Source organism: Acinonyx jubatus, chromosome D4 (genome assembly GCF_027475565.1).
Source record: "Acinonyx jubatus isolate Ajub_Pintada_27869175 chromosome D4, VMU_Ajub_asm_v1.0, whole genome shotgun sequence".
Taxonomy (NCBI): domain Eukaryota; kingdom Metazoa; phylum Chordata; class Mammalia; order Carnivora; family Felidae; genus Acinonyx; species Acinonyx jubatus.
This window is the reverse complement of record NC_069391.1, coordinates 79,008,397-79,028,717: the sequence shown is the minus strand read 5'-3', so window position 1 is coordinate 79,028,717 and position 20,321 is coordinate 79,008,397. Positions and strand designations below refer to the sequence as shown.

Sequence of the window (20,321 nt, the reverse complement as noted above, 5' to 3'; positions counted from 1 at the left end):
CAAAAAATAAGTAAAATCTGAACTGGTATCTATATATTCACAGCTTTGCTTGCTCTTTCTGAAGATTGAGGTCGCTCTTTTAAAAAGGCAAATTTTGGAGTGTTTTGGGGCTGGCTTAATCAGAAGAGCATGTGGCTCTTAAACCAAGGACTGTGAGTTCCAATTCTACGTTGGGTGTAGAGATTACTTAAATAAAACTAAAAACTAACTAACTAAATAAATAAAAAGGGCAAATTTTACTTATTATGTGAAAATAATATTATTTCAGTGAGCTTCAAATGTGTAAGGATTTCACAAGTCTTTGGATCTACCCTTCAATATTATTAAATGGGCCACCAAACTGTTCTCAAAGGTGGCATCAGTTTGTAGTAACATCTGTACTACCAACCCATGGGGATTTGTCATTTGGATTAACTTTGATACGTTAATGAATGTAAGTGATACTCTGTTAAGATGTCAACGAATGGTACTGCATCTAGAAATTAATTTGGGAAGAACTGAAACCTTTCAGTGTATAATTTATATTCTTGAACAAGATATCCCTATTTACATCTTTTTAAAAATTCTATTTGCAACTACGTGGATGGAACTAGAGGGTATTATGCTAAGCGAAATTAGTCAGTTGGAAAAAGACAAATATCATATGACTTCACTCATATGATTCTAAGACACAGAAAAGATGAACACAAAGGAAGGGAAGCAAAAATAGTATAAAAACAGGGAGGGGGACAAAACATAAGAGACTCTTAAATATGGAGAACAAACAGAGGGTTACTGGAGGGGTTGTGGGGGGGGGGGCTAAATGGGTAAGGGGCATTGAGGAATCTACCCCTGAAATCATTGTTGCACTACATGCTAACTTGGATGTAAATTAAAAAAAAAAAAAAATTCTACTTTCTTATCTTTGTTGATGTATAGAAATGCAATGTTTTTGTGCACTGACAATACACATGTGAGTTTTTGTAAATTCTTATTCTCTAATTGTTTTTTTTTCTTTTACGGCACTTTACTACCAGAATTCCAGCACACTTTCTTAATGTTGAAACACTGATGGTATTCTTTTTCTAAGGATAACTTTTCCTACAGAATTTTTATGGATGTCCTTTAGAGATTAAGGAAGTTTCCTTCTTTCCTAGTTTTTCAGAGCTTTAACAGGATAAATTCCAAAAAGCCAACTTGACATTCGTGGAATAATCCTAATTTGGTAATAATGTAAATCTTTTTAATGTATTACCAGACTCACTTTGCTAATAGTTTACATAGAATTTTTTCATTTATATTTAATGATTGAGAATGGCCTTTCATGGTCTATTTTCATACACTCGTCAGGTTTTTGTAGATTATATGTTAACCTCATATAATTTAGTTGGGGAGTGTTTTCTCTGTGCTAAAGAAAAATTAGTTGTATTTTCTTATAGTCAATAATTAGATTTACTAACATGTTTTTTGTTTTAAAGTTTTTTGATCTGTTGTCTCTTACTATCTTTTCCCCCTATTTTTAACTCTTTTTAAAAATACTTATGGTCAACTATACTTCAACTGAAAAAAAATCAAATTGTGTACTTTTAATATGTGCAGCTTATGGTCAATTACACCTTAATAAAGTATTTAAAAAACAAACACTTCTGTAGTAGCTGTCTACCCCAATGAAGTCAGAGAAATGGATGATACCTCACAAAACAATGCTGCCTACCGCACAGAAACTGCTAATATAATGAGTCTATTGAACGTCTGATAGTTAGACTTTTAGAATTAATAGATTCACCATTCAGTGTCAATTACTTGAAGACAGATGAAGAGGTCTGTCCTTGCAATGATGTATAATGGGAATACTACCTATCTCACAGGGTTGCTTTGAGAATTAAGTAAAATAAGCAAGACCTAACACAAATCTGAAATTCAAACTGAGAGGTTTTCTGTTCCAAGAAACACTAAGAGCTGAGATCCAATCAGTCACTGGTACCAGAATTCTATCTCCAAGCCTTAAATGTGCTGTTGAATGATTTGTTTCTATGAAAGCTTGGCAACCTCCCTGGGCTATGCGTTAGCATGGAAACAGAGACGGAATTGGTATTGGTGATACATAAACCAGCTTGGAATGTGAGCCACTTTGGAGCCCTTGAATAATTCCTTTCCCACTAAGGTACTTGTGGCCATTGTTGTTGTATTACATTTTACTTTTTTTTTTTTTTTAATGTTTATTTTTGAAAGAGAGAGACACACACACAGTGTGAATGGGGGAGGCAGAGAGAGGGAGACACAGAATCCGAAGCAGGTTCCAGGCTCTGAGCTGTCAGCAAAGACAGCTATCAGCACAGCCCCCCTGATGCGGGGCTCAAACCCACAAACCATGAGATCATGACCTGAGGGAAGTCGGATGCTTAACCGACTGAGCCACCCAGGCGCCCCTATATTTTACTTTCTTTTTGAGCCCTCTTTCTCTAGCCTGATATTTCTGAGTTTTATTCTGTTACCTTCTATCTGAAGTTTGAGTTTCTGTCCAGTTTCCTTATGCCTGAATTCTCCCTTCAATTTTTAAGACTTGGTTATGTGCTTTATTTCACTTTCAAATCACTCTTAGCTCCATGCTTACAAGCACATAAATCATCCACCCAACCCCTACACTAAATCCAAGCTTCTACTTGGGTAGAGGGGGCTAAAGATAATGTGCAGAAGGCACTCACTGTAAAGGGAGGCAAACTGGCTGCCCAGTGTACCTCATGAGAGGGCAGACTAATCCCCAGTCTGAGAGCCATTGGGTCCACTGGGGACCCTAGGTGGCTTGTAACTGAAAAAGATCTGAAGGCAACGTATATGATAACTGAGTTTACTGGGAGGAAGCCTGATGACAATTCTGCTTGTGCTTCAGGGTGACAGACCATTTTAACAAAGGTAGGCCACCTAAAATGTCTCAGTTCTAAACAGGAAAAAAACCTAGGGTGGCTGGATCCAAATCCATCCCTCTTTTTTTATGTTTCATTTCAGAATTTTCATCTCCCTGAGAAGAGCGTCTCTTGGAATTATTAGGAGGCATGGATATGGTAGACTCCTGAGCAATGGAAAGCTTGGTAGACCTTGTACGAACCCAATGGACACATTCACAGTGAGACCAAAAGTCATCCCTATCCAATGAAGTACCATTATCAAGGGAAAGTAGGTGGATAAATGCACAAGGATGTTACACAGGAACTTTGACCTAGACTCTGACAGGGGCTTTGAGGAGCAGCATGTGTTTATGTTGCTCCTGTACTCTCTGTCAGTTGTGGGGCCAAGTACAAATCACCAACCCCATGATTACACATTGCTTAGAAGTCCTATCCTCTGTCTCCCCCACCATGTCAACAACAATTTGAGTTTCAGTGGTTGCCATCAGGAAGGTGTTCTTAGATATGGAAGCCAAGATACTATAACCCTTCAAGGACTGACTAGACCTAGTTACATGCCTAAGGCCTATGTCCTGGTCAAATGGGCATATTGTCTCTCAGGGCTGAATTAACTATTTTTTGCATCTTACTCAAGATTTTCCTGCTTTTTGCAGAAGAGCAGTGTGGAAAATTTCAGCTCTGCCAACTTTAAGTGACATTTCAGGAACCGTTCTCACTGCTGCTTGTTCTGCACTCTTAGACCAGCTTTGACTGAACTAGGGGCGCATTAAGAAGGCTATAAGCCAGGGGCACCTGGGTGGCACAGTTGGTTAAGTGACCAGCTCTTGGTTTTGGCTCAGGTCATGATCTCATGGTTCATGACTTCGAGCCCCATGTTGGGCTCTGCACTGACAAGGCAGAGCTTGCTCGGGATTCTCTGTCTCTCTCTCAAAGTAAATAAATACAACTTAAAAACAAAAAAGAAGGCTATAAGCCAATGTTGATCTATAAAGTAGGAAAGTGCTACATTATCTTTCTTTGAAAAGTCTGGGTAATCTGAAGAATGTATCAAGCCTTTACCCTCTACCATGCCATCTAGTCAATACTCTAATGCTTAATAAATTGTTTCTTATTAACATCCTCTACCCCAAATGGCAATACAGTGATATACTACTCTCAGACTTGACGTTGGACAAACCCTTATGTGGATGGTTCTGAGCTAGGTACTCTTTATAATCAATCCCATGCAAAATTGAAATCAGTAGGTTATCAGCTTGGGGTCAAACCTGAAAATCACCTGAGCTAGCACCACTATTAAGAATATCTGGGGATGCCTCAGTTGCTCAGTCAGCTAAGCGTCCAACTATTGATTTTGGCTCAGGTCATGAGTTCAAGCCCCACTTCAGGCTCTGTGATGACAGAGCAGAGCCTGCTTGGGATTCTCTATCTCTCCCACTCTCTGTCCCTCCCCCACTAGCTCTCTCTCTCAAAATAAATAAACATTAAAAAAAAAAAAGAGGGCCTCCTGTGTGGCTCTGTTGATTAATTAACCATCTGACTTTGGCTTAGGTCATCATCTCACAGTTTTTGAGTTTGAGCCCCACGTCAGGCTCTGTGCCGACAGCTCAGAGCCTGGAGTCTGCTTCAGATTCTGTGTCTCCCTCTCTCTGCCCCTCCCCTGCTCATGCTCTGTCTGTCTCTCAAAAATAAACATTAAAAAAAGAAAAAGAACATCTGTGGTTCTAGAACTGCCAAAACTGTATGCAAAGTTTGTAGAAGCAGCATCGAAAACATTTAATAACAGAGTGCCCTGAAAACAATCTTCTCAAAAGTCTGGAAGTTCTTCAGTTAAGATTTCTGTTACATATTCATTTTATCCTCAAGTCTTACCATGCACCCAATCTAGAATGACTATGGCATCTTACTTTTTATAGAGGTATCTGAAAAGCTATAAAAACTCATCCCTTTTGCATGTATGTGACAGAGATCTCCAAAGTTGCACGGAGGCTTTTCCGTCACAAAAGAAACCAACCTGGATGTTAACCTACCTATACCTTGATTCTGTAAATACTCATTCTGTCCCAAACTTTACTTCTCATATGATTAATAGTCTCAGTTCTAGGCAGGAATTTCTACTTTGTACTCCTGACTTCAATTTCTTTTTTCTCTTTTGGCACTGCACACAAACTAAATTACAATTCTGGTAGCAGACTTCTTATTCTTGGTCTGGGAATATGCCTTCACCTGGCCATTAAGGAATACCCCTAGTTCTTTCACCTTCCCAGTGGAGGTTCCAAAGGACTTGGTCAAGATATTATACTTCTAAAAAAATACCTTGAGCCCTTATTGGAGGTAGATTTACAGATAACTGGGGAGGGGAGAGGATTAGAATTCTGGTCTGTGAATATAACGAGATGCCAGAGTTTTAGAGTAAGGCTGCCAGCTTTTCACAGAAGATCTGTAAAAAGGTACTAAAATTATCATGCTAATATCAACTGAAGAAACAGGGATATAAACATTTCTCTTCTCCTAAAAGACATACACAAACTCCTTCCTGAGGACAAAGGACTATCACTTTCTCCCCACCTTTTATTTAAATGTTTGTGTGTTTGTTTCTTTGTTTATTTACTGAGAGAGTGTGAGCCGGGGAGGGGCAGAGAGAGAGGGAGACAGAATCTGAAGCAGGCTCCAGGCTCTGAGCTATCAACAGAGCCCAACATAAGGCTTGGGCTCTAACTTGTGAACACTGAGGTCATAACATGAGCAGAAGTCAGAGGCTTTAATGGACTGAGCCACCCAGACACCCCTATCCCCACCTTTTAAAAGGCAAATGTGCTTCCCTGAGAAAAGAGAAAACACCAAATGGTGGAAGACACCAGTGCTGTGGAAGGGTCCTGTGATGGGAGGCCAGAGCGGTAGCTTCTGGTGGCTTTTACAGCAGCGTCCAGGGGTCAGGGTCGTGGTGGGAGTCGAAGCCGCCAAGACCACAGAGCTCACAGAGTCAAGGCCGAGGAAAAGGAGTGGATCCCCATGACCAAGCTGTGCCGCCTGGTCAAAGACATGAAGATCACTTCCTGGAAGAGATCTATCTCTTCTCCCTGCCCACCAAGGAATATGAGATTACTGACTTTTTCCTGGGGGCATCCCTCAAGGATAAGGTTTTGAAGACTATGTTGGCACAAAAGCAGACTCCCAGTGGACCAGGTTCTAGGTATTTGTTGTCATCGGAGAGGACAATGGACATGTCCACTGTGGACTTAACTGGGTGTTAAGTGCTCCAGGGAGGTAGCCACTGCTATCCGTGAGGCCATAATCTCCGCCAAGCTTTCCAGTGACCTGTGTGGCGAGGTGACTCGGGGAACAAGATCATCAGGCCCCACACTGTCCCATGCAGGGTGAGCAGCCGCTGTCACTCTGTGCTGGTGGGTCTCATCCTCAGCCCCAGGGGCACTGGCACTGTCTCCGTCCCTGAGCCCAAGAAGATACGGACGATGACAGTACTGACGCCTGCTACACTCCAGCCAGGGTCTGCCCTGCCCCCCGGGCAACTTCACCAAGGCCACTTTTGATTCCCAAGACCTACACCTGTCTCCCCTCCCTGACCTCTGGAAAGAGAATGTTCATCAAGTCTCCCTATCAGGAATTCACTGACCATCTTGTAAAGACACACACCAGAGTCTCTGTGCAGAGGGCACAGGCTCCAGTTGCGTTTACCACATAGTCTTAAACAAGAAAGAAGATAATTAAAGCCTGTTAAAGAAAAAAAAAGGCAAATGTCATGATTAAAAAGAAAACTAGAAAAGAGAAAATTCATCAAGTCTATGTATACATTTTCATGTTGATACATAAAGGGTTCTTTTTGGGTTAGGAATATTGTGTGTGTGTGTGTGTGTGTGTGTGTGTGTGTGTATACTTCCAGAAGCTTTGGGGCTGTTATATGGAAAACTTCTTAAGACTAAAATAAAGCTTGGGATATCTACTTGTAGACTCCACAAAGTAGGGAATAAGAAAATTTTTATGGAAGACACATAAATTTATAACTAGAAATAATTTTAAATGCCAATTAATGCTAATAGATTGATTTACCCTTCTTACCTAAAGATTAATCCAAGAAAAGTTACAGCTCTCTTTCTCCCTATAAAGAGGAGCTCCAATAAGTTATAAAATTAATAACAGTTGGCTTAGAGGGCTTTAACAGATCCATATTATTAACTTCTTGTAACCTTGTTACATAGGATATGAAATCATCTAGCAAAGAAACTACTTCCTAAGACATAAAACTTCTAACAATGTCAAGGGCTGGAAAAAATCATGAGCTTCTCCTTACAGTGAGGAAGAAATGTCAACTATCATTTATTTTAAAAATCAGAAGAACATATAAAAGTATACATAATGACTACTGTCAATTTAACTACGTATCAGGTTTCATCCTCCTGCCTTAAAAAAATTTTTTTTTCCATAACTGGTCTGTGGTATAGTATAAAGAACCCTGGTCTATGAATGAGAAAGGCTGGATTCTATTCCCTACTCTCACACTAACTAGCTCTGAGACATTAAGGAAGTCACTTTTCCCTGGATCTCAGCCTCCTTATCTCTAACATCAAAGGCTTGAATTCAATGGCACTTAAATTACATTCTAGGATACAGGCCTCTTAATCTTGAATGTAAGTATAAAGTAGCTAAGAACGACTAATGGAGTAAGTGAATATAATGGGAACAAAGTAATAATTTATTCATTCCAAAAGGTTTTTTGGACTCTTGGACTTTCCTCTTATTAAATATACCTAGGGTCTTATCTTTTTTTCTCTGACAGTTACCTTTTCCCTTAGTTTCTTTAGCTTTTATCTTCTACTTTAACATTTTGTCCAAAAACTCCTTTTTTTAAGAAAAAACATTTTTTAATGTTTTTATTCAGTTTTTGGGAGAGACCGGGGGGGGGGGGGGGGAGACATGGAGGGAGAGAGAGAGACAGAGTGTGAGCAGGGGAGGGGCAAAGAGAGACACAGATTCTGAGGCAGACCCCAGGTTCTGAGTTGCCAGCACAGGCTGGAACTGTCCACGGGACTGGAACTCACGAACCACAAGATCATGACCTGAGCCCAAGTCGGATGCTCCACCACTCACTCAACCAACTGAGCCACCCAGGCGGCCCCCCAAAGACTCCCTTTTGAAAGGAAAGAAATTTCTAATGCCTTGTTTTGATGACATTCTTCTCTATTATTGACAGACTGAAAATGGAAGTGGTCCAAATCAGCATTTATGTATTAAACATTAATTCTCAAAAGAATAGGCTCTTTCACTAGGCCAGTTCTGAGATAACCTCTTAAAAATGTTTATTTGGTGAAGGAGTGAAACTTTTATTTAAATTAAGTCAGTGTTACCCTACCACTTATTTAATAAAGCAGTAAAGCAGATATAAATCTGTTTCAGCAAATAAGAAGCAAAACCAAACCAAATGACATGGTGGTTTTGATCCAGAGTGGATGAGAGTAGAATTTCAACTGTCCCTCCAAATATTCATTTTCAAAAAGGTATTTTTATCAACCATGTGGAGAAAAGAACAACAGAACTGCATGATAAGCAGCATGTAAGTAGATTCCTCCTATTAGTCTATCAGCCCTTCTCCATCTATATAATTTCTATGTTTAGTGGGGATACAGGGAGGGATTATGGCACTTATGAGGTCAAGAGTAGTATTCCTGAACAACATCATTGCCTCTCTTTACACAGACTGTAACAAGTCGGTCAGTCCTCACTAATATGGCCTTCAGTCGGTCTACCAACAGTCTGGCCATCTATACACGCTGCCATCTCCACCACTTCCTTTTCCTCTTCCTGCCAGCTGCGTTTCCTTAGCTATACTCATCAGTAAGTACAGATTTGAAGAAACACCACTACTCCTAGAAAATGTGTAATCACCACTTGTCACCCTCACTTAATACCTTTCCTATCTCAACAAATCAACATTTTGTCAATGTTTCTTCAAACATGAAAATTTTACCTTTTGTGTACGTTTTCCTAAGGAGTACATAACAAGAACTAGAGTAATTACTTCAAAAAAAAGTTTACATGCCTAATTAAAGAAAACAACAGCACACCTGATCAATTGAGAGTCAATTTAAATTCTTTCAGACTTTTGGTAAATCATTTAATGGCTCTGAGGTTTTTTCTTCAGTTGAAAACATATGGCAACTAGTTTCATGTTCATTCAAGTCTCTTTTTATCCTAAATTCATGTGTTCTTTTGTAAATTGGTAGTCAATATATTAAATGTATTATAATGAATGATACGTATAATTTATTATTAATAAATCAACGCTCTTTTCATCTTATAAAAAATTAAGTACTTATAGAACATGGGGTAGATTTTAAGCTTCAGAAATCAAACGTAGATATCAATAATTAGGAGAAACTTTGTGAAGTTAGAACTGAGACTGGGATGTGATTTCCAAAAGCAGAGAAAAAACTCTCCGGGGTGAGAGAATAATACAGGTAAGAGTACGATCATGAGAAAGAACTAAAGCAAAGGGTGCATAGTAGAAAGGAGGGGGAAAAACTGGAAAAGGGAAGAATTAGATAAATGAAAACATTTTAAAAACTTAAAATTTAGAAACAAATCTCTGTTCAACAATGTATAGAAACGACTGTAGTTCTTTACACATGCATTAGACAGAATGATACAGTCATTTAGGCAACTGCATAAAAGTCTACATACCAATGACTTAAGCGGAGCACAGTGACTTGGTAACTATGGTACTGCTGAAGAATTACTTTTTTTTATAATGTTTATTTTTGAACTAGAGAGAGTGTGAGCAGGGAAGGGACAGAGGAGAGAGACAGAAGATCCAAAGTTCTGTACTGACAGCAGAGAGCCCAATGTGGGGCTCAAAAATCACGAACCGTGAGGTCATGACCTGAGTCAAAGTCAGATGCTTAACTGACTGAGCCACCCAGGCACCCCAAGAATTTATTTAAATTTTAAGATTTCAAATTTAAGATTATCAAAAAGAAGCCTCAAAAAGGCACATATTTCAACCTACTACATGGAGGCATGTGAAACACACTATTAGGAAGGTAGAAAATCAACAAATGGTTATCATATTGCAAAATGTATAAACCACATCCTTCAGTTAAATATCAACACTTGAGTACATTTAAAAATTTTTTTAATGTTTATTTGAGACACACACACACACACACACACACACACAGAATGTGAGGCAGGCTCCAGGTTCTGAGCTGTCAGCACAAAGCTCAAAGCAGAGCTCGAACCCACAAACTGTGAGATCATGCCCTGAGCTGAAGTCGGACACTCATCCGACTGAGCCACCCAGGTGCTCCAACACTTGACTACATTTAAAAGTAATGTTTCTTCACATTAGTAGTACATACATGTACTCTGCAAAATAAAGATAATCTTGATTTACTGGATGTTTCTGTTAATAAAAATTTCATCTTGTATTTTTTTTAAAGAGGCAAGTAGCAAAGAAACAAGTGAATATTCCAGACTTGTTTCCTTTTAGAGACAATTTCTACACGACATTTACAAAGTCTTAGTCAAAGCTGACAGAGAACAACATTTCTGATGCTTAATGCCAAGTAATGCAACTAGAGAAGAGGAACAGAGGCTTGCAAAAAAACCGCTGGAGCAAATCTTTGATATCTGATTTGAGAAGTATCCGATAGGTAGTTTTTTGGTGATCTACATGTGTAGTGTACCTCTGGCGTAAATACTTGTTAGGATGAAAGAGAAAGCAAGCATTAAATATGGGTAGTCCATTCATCCTTCATTAATTGGGTTACATACCAATCAGGTTGTAGTTATAATTTTATTTAAAATGAATTCTTATATCCCTAAGTGTGTCAATTTTAATGAGAGAGCTGGAGCTTTCCAGCAAGAATATTTTATTTTATTAAATCTCTATTTATTTATTTACTTATTTATTTATTTACAGAAACAGAGCGAGCGAGCATGAACAGGGAAGGGGCAGAGGGGAAGGGGGAACAGAGGATTTGAAGTCGGCTCCTCGCCAACAGCAGACAGCCTGATGAGGAACTTGAACTCACGAACCGCAAGATCAGGACCCAAGTCAGATGCTTAACTGAGTGAGTCACCCAGGCGCCCCAAGAATATTTTATTATATTGAATCCCAAAGGAAAAGGAAGCTTTTCCTTTGTAATCTGCCTGGATTTTTTTGGCATCATATCCTATGTTCACATATCTTTCTTTATACAACTAAATACAGTTCTCTTCCTCTCACTGCCCCCACAGAAAGAGAAATCTGATTGTACATTCTATTAATAATACCAAGAATACAAAAATAGTCTCTAAATATGACTTTCCAAAAAAAGGAAACCTATGGAGCATTACTAAATACAAGTCAAAACAGCACCAAATAGCAAGAAGTTTACACTGGCCTCCATAGCTTAAAGTAAAAATACAAAAAAGATAGTTCAATGGAGAAGTCATTCAATTTCTATTATCCTTAACTGTGGATAAGACACACAATTCTCTTGATTAAGTTACTTTTCTATGCTTTACTACAGTTCCCAGCTTTTGCAAATGAAAGAACTGACCAGGGTTATGTAGAATAAGACAACAGAAGGAATTCAAAATGTGTGAGTAAACAAACAAATGGAAAGTATTTGAGAGTAAGTGTGAATTTCTCCCGTATGTTCTCCAAATCTACAATTTCTTTTCTATACAGCCTACAAGGTGATAACCTGCTTAGGAACTCTTCTATGGCTTCCTTCAGTACTTCCAAGAAAATCTTACTTCTCCACAGGTTTGTTTTTTTTTTAATTTTTGAATGTCTATTTATTTATTTTTAACCTTTATTTATTTTTGAGAGAGAGACAGAGTGTGAGCAGGGGAGGAGCAGAGAGAGAGAGAGAGAGAGACAGACAGACACAGAATCCGAAGCAGGCTCCAGGCCCCGAGCTTGAACTCACTAACCATGAGATCATGACCTGAGCCGAAAAGTCGGACGCTCAACCGACTGAGCCACCCAGACGCCCCTCCACAGGTTCTTAAAGACCTTACGGGATCAGGCCTTTGTTAGCTTTTCCAAATTTATTTTGATACCGCTCCTTTCATCACTTATGGTTGTGGATGCTCTCCTCACCTTCCATTTCTTTAAAAGCATGAAAGTTGTTTCCGCTTCAGGATTTGCACACTCTACCTGATTTCTCATTATTCCAGTCTCAAATGCCCCCTTTTCAGAGAGATCTTGTCAACCCCAAATGTAAGTTAGGTTATTCCTTTTCATAGCACCCAGTTCTTTTCCATTTCAGTTGAAAATTGTGATCCCTGTCGTGTATTCACCTGTGGGCTTACTCAATAAATGCCTATGGTCTTTACTATGAGGTCAGTGACCATGTGTTTTCTCTAGCACTACATAGGAAGTACCTGATCAATAACAATCTAAATGAAAAAGAGTAAAGAAAATAAGAACTTACAGTTATACCTAAAGACCTGATAGAATATAAACTGAGTTCATGCTAAATATAATCAAAATAGATTTTATTTTGTTTTGAACCAGGATTCACAACACTAATGTAACTTATGGCTTGAATCTTTCTGGAAATCATGATGATTAGCAAACTGTATTTCTATTTACACTGCACTCTATGCATTAAAACACCTTTTGATATATTTAAAATCCTTAAGAGAGGCAGTTAAATAAACAGACCATTAAGTTGAGGACAATTACTGCACATACAAATTACTAATCTGCCAGCTAAAGATGTTTTATCTGGCCAATTCCCATTAAATGCAACACAGCAAATCAATTTCCTGATTATAAAACTGTAATATTTTTATGTATCAAGTTATATCATGAGTGTCTTTTGAAAATGTTGGGAAATACTTTATCTAAAGGATTATTTGATGGCTGGCCAAAAAGAAAAAAAGTTGAAATGCTTCCCAATTGATTAATTTGGGAGGCCACTGTAAAGAGGCTAGTACTCATGAATTATTTTGAAGAGATAATTTAAGTTTCCTTTTGGCAAAAATGGAACAACATTCTGTTATGTTTGAGGGTTTATTTTGATATAAAATGTGTGCTAACAAGAAGGATTTACATCTTGAAGCATTCATTTTTTTAAAACCGTTTATTTATTTATTGAGAGAGAGAGAGAGGCAGAGAGAGAGAGAAGACAGAGAATCCCAAGCAGGTTTTGCAGTCAGCACAGAGCCCAATGTGGGGCACGATTCCATGAAGTGAACTGTGAGATCATGATGTGAACTGTACTCAAGAGTTGGACACTGAAGTATTCATTTTTAAATTGTTCAGGCATTTAAAATAAATGATTTGTGCCTGTAGCCCCCAGGTGCAGCATATTGTCTTTAAGTGCAAAGATACCAATCAATGCCCTAACACACCCATAAAAACAGCAAGTTTATCTTTAAAGGCGACTTGCCTTGCATCTACTTAGGGTAGTCAACTGACAGCTGCTGAAGGCCTCAGGTGGCAGAGACTACCCTCACTCAAATTTGAAAGTAGACTATCCAGTGACCAGGATACCCAGACAGTAAGAAGCCGAGTCCTTCCCTTTTCCTTTTTTAGCATCAACATCAGGGAATATCAGCAAATGTCTTGCTAACCATGTCCATACCCTTCAGGACCTAGGGGAGGAGAATGCTGGCAAGAATGGTGGCTATAAGCCTCTGAACCTTAATTTTTTTCTGTATTACTCTAATTGCTTTCCAGTATTATTAAAGGCAGAAGCAGAACTTCAGATTTAAAGAACATGGAGCCTACTTAGCTCTGATCTTCACTTTGGTAGGAACCCCCAAAAATGTGTTCATTAAAGATGTGCTGTTACAGCTGACTAGGCAATAGCTACATTTCTATAAGCAAATAAGTTTATGCATACAGGAGAATATTCCCAAACCGGGACAAGGTAAGAGAGTAAGCGGTGGTATGTTAGAGCAATTTGATGCCCTATTTCTGAAAACAGTTGGGGACACCTGGCTGGCCTGGTCCGTGGAACATTCAACTCTTGATCTCAGGGTTGAAAGTTCAAGCCCCATCTCGTGTTGGGTGTACAGATTACATAAAAATAAAATCTTAAAAAGAATAATAAAAACATTTGGATTTACAATGACTTTTGGCAATTTTAAAAATAAGTCATAATAAACAAAACCCAGAAGTATCTAGTAAGTTAACAAAAGGAAACAGTTCATGAATTAATGCTGTGTATTTCTGAGTTGCTTCAGTTTAAAATTTTGTTAATTTCTTAGAAATTTGGTAGTGAGAAATCACTTTACTGCGAAACAAAATATGAAAGAGTTTCTAACAAGGGAAAAATACAATATTTAGTTTTTCTTTTTTAACACAAGTGTTCGGCTATAACAATTGAAGTTTGTTATACAACAGTAACAATGTACTATATTTTTGTGTATAAAATTGTCATCTCAGAAGTCTTTCAGGAAGGGTTGTTTGAGGACTGGTACTGGTCTATGATGAAGTTATCATTCTTTGGCGAAATGAGAAAAACTAAGGACAAGAGTAGTGGGCTTAATGATTTTAAAGGTTTCCCTTCCATTTGGACATTATGTCCTTTCTATTTTTGTTAAAATACACATTGTTGTGAAAAAGAAAACTTATGTAAAAAATTGTAACAGGCACTAATGTCAAAAAAATTTTTTGAAGTAATTTCAAAACTTAAAATTGGTAGCCTCTTCTTGTTCTTTCCTTTTTGGGGAAATTTGACCCTAAAAAAATAAAGTTTTAGTACTAAGCTTTAGAATTAGACATAAATGCAATCAACCCACACCTTAGTTACCTTAAGTTTAATTCACCCAAACCCATGGGTTTAACTAGTATTTTGGTCTTTTGTCTTCCAGTCTTTTTTTTTTTTTAAGTTTATTTATTTTTGACAGGCAGAGAGAGAGTGAGTGTGAGCCTGGGAGGGGCAGAGAGAGGGAGACACAAAATCAGAAGTGGACTCCAGGCTCTGAGCTGTCAGCACAGAGCCCGACGCAGGGCTTGAACTCACAAACCACAAGATCATGACCTGAGCCGAAGTCGGACACTCAACTGAGCCACCCAGGCGCCCCAGGTCTTCCAGTCTTTTTATCTCAATCATACCCGTGGCTTTAACTACTTCTTACACAGTAACAAGGCCTAAATCTAAAAACTTAAATCTTTAGCACAGACATCTCCCCTAAGCTAGAGACCCTGAATATTTCCTTCTGTATAGCCCTCTCCTCCCTTTCCCTTTCTTCATTCCTCTCGTTCAATCAAGGCCCATCATCTCCTATGTATCTCTCTCCACTCCCTCAGCCACATCTTTGCTCTATCACTTTAAAAAAATTTTTTTAATGTTTATTTTTTTAATGTTTATTTACTGGGAGAGGAGAGAGAGAGAGAGAGAGAGGCAGGGAGGGGGAGGTAGGGACGGACAGAGAGGGAGACACAGAATCCAAAGCAAGCTCCAGGTTCTGAGCTGTCAGCACAGAGCCTGATGTGCGGCTCGAACTCACAAAGGGTGAGATCATGACCTGAGCTGATGTCAGACGCCAACAGACTGAGCCACCTAGGTGCCCCTTTGCTCAATCACTTTTTATTTAACATTAGAAAATCACTCACTAAAATCTATCTCCTATCCCTCTAATCCACACTCTATACTGATGCCAGGTGATGTTACTTTTTTGTTTAACATCTTTCAATGGGCCCTACAAGCCCTTTTGAATAAATTCTTTAGTATGTCATACAGCATTTCCTCATCCTCTGTTTCCCAGTCTCTAGCCTTATTTCTGAGCATTTCCCTATTCATCCGTTCTACTGAACATCATACTATTCCTTAATGACAGACCTGTTCTTTCTTCCCTCTATGCCTTTGTGCATACTGTTTCTTTTCTGTTGGCTGATTCCACCCCCCCACCCCACCAACTCAATCACTTCCCCTACAAATAAATGAAACAACTTTTACTGTTTTAAAGCCCCTGTTTAAGTTTTACTCCTTTCCCTAGGGGGAAAAAATCTCCCTTGAACAATGTTCATGCTGACAGATAGATTCTCTTCGGTGAAACTTTCTGAGTGTGCATATGCATGTATCAAGTCATGAAGCAAAATGTCTTTATGTATTCTAACAAAAAAATTGAAAACCATTACCCTAGAGAATTATACCTGAATGTCCTTAATGTATAATTTTAAAAAGTTATTCTCACTCTTAATAACTTTACTGCCCTAAATCTTTATTAATAAAAAGCAACATTAAAGTCTGTTAAAAAGCTCTGAACAAAATGTAACTTGTAGTACATTTCATTTCCGCTATAAGCTTGTCCAAACCAGTTACCAAATAACCGATATGCAGAGAACATATACCTTTGGGGTTGGGGATGGCTAAGCTACAGAGTAAAAAATTAAACAAAGTATCTAGGTCACAGTCAGTGGATAGTATTTTTGGGAAAGGTTTATTAGAGGAATTATTTCCATTGATTTTAACTTAAAAACACATTTAAGAACAATCTAAATTCAGAAGCATAACAAGTTTAGTGCAAGTGATAAAATGATAATGTCTTCTATTTTTGTTCCTAGAGGCATTCTTGTTTCACTCTGGGTTTGTTGAGATGAGAACATATACTTGCTTACTACACCAAGTTAATGAGGTTATTTTCAACCCCCTTTCTTCTTCACCCTGACCTATACTAAGCATATACTTATTACCCTAATCCTATTCTTTTAATGTGACTACCTCTTAAAAATAAATGTTTAATAATCTAAGACAACCATAATGTTTGAATTTCTTTAGCAGTATGTATTTTTAAGAGTAAAGACCTCTATTGCCAGTTATTTTTGTTGTCGTTATTTATTTTGAGAGAGTGAAAGCACAAGCAGGGCAGAGGGACAGAGAGAGGACAGAGAATCCCCAAGTAGGCTCTGCGCTGCCAGCACAGAGCCCTAAGCAGGGCTTGATCCCACGAACAGTGAGATCATGATCCGAGCTGAAATCAAGAGTTGGATGCCTAACCTACTGAGCCACCCAGGTGCCAATTCTAATAACGCATCCTTAGATACTACGAGAAGCTTCATGGAAGAAAACTGAAAATAAAGTCGTAGCTAGAATATTGTTTGTGTCCTAATGATTTTCCAAAGGCCACGGTTTAACAATATAACATAAGCTACATATTTTTGCTTTTATACAGTTTTAGCAATGTTGTAGAAAGGAAAAAAAAGGAGCACAGGGAAAATGTAACCAAATGTAACCAGATTTCATCCAAATTCTCCGTGAATTTCTGTGTCACTTTATACCATTTAGCAGCTTCAATTCTTTCCAAGTGCAAGAGGATACATACCCACTGCCTCCATCACAAAGATGGTACGTGGTGATCAATGAGCTAATGCCTGTAATACAATTTGAAGCTCTAGCACAAAGACAATATAAATACAAAACACTTTCTCAACCAAGCTGAGAGGATTTTCACATATAAAAAGGGTTACAGGTAGTTTACAAATGAATGTATGTTAATAAAATATATTATGACACTGACTTGTTCTTCCCATTTGTATTTCAGAATAGGTGGGATAAAATTTATCAGCTGGTGAGACAGATAATTACATAGTGATAAATGCTATGAAACTAGAGTACAGAGTGCCATATGAGAACCAGGTGGGTGCAAGAGGTAGGTGTTTTCACTTGTTATCTTCTCTCATCTTAATAATACTTTTCTCAGGTTATCATCCTTTGATACAGGAGGGAATCAAGGCTTCAGTTAATTTGTCCAAGTTCACACAACTTATTAAGTGGCAGAACCAGGGATACATGTTTAACCTAAAGACTATATTCTGTCCATTCTTCCAAGATTTTGCTAGTATCTGCATGGCGATTGCCCTGGCTGCACATTTCTGCTCGTGCTCCCCTTCTCAGTGAAGCTTACCCTAACCACCTTATTTAATGTGTCAAACTGCCTCCTTTTGATTTCTCCTTACCTTTCACTACTTTTTCTTTAGAAGTACTTATCACTTTCTAAATATTAGATATTTAAAAAATTTTGTATATTCCATATGGTCCTCTGCTAGGTGGCAAGCCCTAGGAAGCTAGGGATCTTTGCTTGTTTACAGATGTACCCCCAAAATCTGTAATAGAAACTAATACACAACAGACACTGACCTAATTTCCCTTTACCACTTTTCACCTTTCACTGTATCCAAGAACTTGTGTAACCATTCTCACTTCCAATTCTAGGGAAAACAAAATAGTTAAGAGCTATATCTGAGCCAAATTAACATTAAAATAATATTTAAATTTACTCTAAAATTGTTTAAAAATTAGGGTCATAAATAACCATTAAAAAAATTCTAGCCCAAATACAAAGTGATGAAAACACATGTAAAACAAACTGAAGTGTGTAGGGTGTAAATGATGATGAAAGATCAGTATTTAATGAGTGCCTGCTCACTTTCTATGATGCTTCAGAAGCTTAATGTAAGACAGAATGGAACATGGGAATTAGAATACTCTACAGCAGTGGTTCCCAAAACTTAAGAATTTCAAAAACCAGTTAAATTTTTATTTTTTATTTAAACAATTTTTTTAATGTTTAATTTATTCTTGAGAGAGACAGAGACAGACAGACAGAGCATGAGCAGGGGAGGGGCAGAGAGAGAGGGAGACACAGAATCCCAAGCTGACTCCAGGCTGTGAACTGTCAGCACAGAGCCCAACGCAAGGCTTGAACCCACGGAACTGTGAGATCATGACCTGAGCCAAAGTTGGATGTCAACTGACTGAGCCACCCAGGCACCCCTAAATTTTTTAAAAGTTGGAATGGTAGAGTTCCCAAATTTTAATTTTGCCACAAAAGTTACTAAAAACTAAATACAATCTACTATCACTCATTTCATCAGAACACATTAGCATAAGCAATGACATAATTTCACTATGGAGAGTAGTGATTTTATTGAGTAAATTTAGGTTCACAAACACCTCATATAAAAATAGTCCCATGTGAATTTAAGATCTAAATATGGAGATGTAAAACTTTAAAAAGGTGTATTAGAATATTTATAACCTCAGGATAGAAAATAATTCCTTTTAAGAGAAAAGGCACAATCATAAAAGAAAATATTTGGGGGCTCCTCCTGGCTGGCTCAGTTGGTAGACCATGGGGTCGCTGAGTTGAGTTCCAGCCCAACGTCAGGTGTAGAGATTACTTAAATAAATAAATCTTTTTTAAAAAATAATATATTTGACTAGAATTAAGAATGTTTAGTCACAGGGGCGCCTGGGTGACTGTCGGTTAAGCGTCTGACCCCCGGTTTCAGTTCAGGTCATGATCTCACGGCTTTCGTGGGTTCCAGTCCTGCATCAGGCTCTGTGCTGACAGTAGGAGCCTACTGGGGATTTTCTCTCTCCCTCTAAGTAAATAAATAAAACTTAAAAAACCCAAGTAAACAATTCACAGAAAAGGAACATGAATGGAAAAAAAAAATGGCCAAAAAATAAATGAAAGTGTTCTCAACTACAGGGCTAACTGGTGACATGCAAATGAAAACTGCAGTGGGGTACCTCTTCATATACTCCTCAGAATGGCAAACCATAAGGAGTCTAATAAAGTTATTTGGAAGGTGAGAATATAGACCCTCTCATCCATTACTGATAGAAACACTTGAGAGAAAACTGGTAGTTATCCAATAAAGTTGAAGCTACTCCTACCCTTTGTTCTAGCACTCTACCATTAGATTTACATCTCAGGGCAATCTTCCTCAATGAGGGCTTTTTAGTTTAACAAGCGGGGGCACTCTGAACAGCTGCCAGGGACACCAGGCACTCTTGGTGCATACAGATAATAATGCTGCCCCATGTCTTGTGACTTTTGAATATTCTGCTTGACACTCATTTAAGGGGATGAGGAGGGGTGGGGGAAATAAGGTCAGATATTTATAAACAGGACTTAACACAAAGTATATTTGTATTGCTTTAATATAGATGAAGATTTTAAAGAATGTGACCAGTATATAAAGAGAGAAGACCGCACTTTTATTTTTGTCCAAACTTTACCGAAAATAGTTACTTCAGAAACTCATTTATCAATGATAGTGCCACCATCGGTACTTAAACCCATTCAACACACCTATCTTAATTTGCATCAGCAGCTTACTCTATTCATGGTGATACTAACATGGATGCAAAGTATCTGGGTACTACTGTTTCTTCTAGCAGGGCTTCTTGGATTTCAATGTGCACACAAATCACCTGGGAATCTTGTTAAAATTCAGCATCAGTCAGTAGGGTAGGGCCTGAAATTCTGATTTCTAACAAGCTCCCAGAAATCTGATTTGCTAGTCTACTATCACCCTCAGTAGCAAGATTAGAGTGTGGTTTGGTCTGAGCATTTACACAGTGAAATATACTACTTTGTTATAAATTCTCATATTTTAGTAAGAGCATTACTTTAAAATATAATGTAAATTTACTACAAGTTTTAATGTTACTAATAAGTTTGTAA

The 20,321-nt window shown here is 38.1% G+C and overlaps 1 protein-coding gene and 1 pseudogene across 3 annotated transcripts in view; one reads left to right on the top strand and one right to left on the bottom strand.

Annotated features, from left to right (window-relative positions):
- The window catches only part of ABHD17B (abhydrolase domain containing 17B, depalmitoylase), a 51,407-nt gene that overhangs the window by 27,680 nt on the left and 3,406 nt on the right, over window positions 1–20,321 (bottom strand). Inside the window, exon 1 of one of the 3 annotated variants that reach the window (XM_027041039.2) lies at window positions 12,189–15,136. The exons of the other annotated variants lie outside the window; for them this stretch is intronic. The gene's annotated coding sequence lies outside the window, so the exon portion shown is untranslated. Of the gene's footprint in view, window positions 1–12,188; window positions 15,137–20,321 lie in introns of those variants that run through there. 3 annotated transcript variants of the gene reach the window in all.
- Window positions 3,176–6,524, top strand: LOC128312014 (40S ribosomal protein S2-like; annotated as a pseudogene).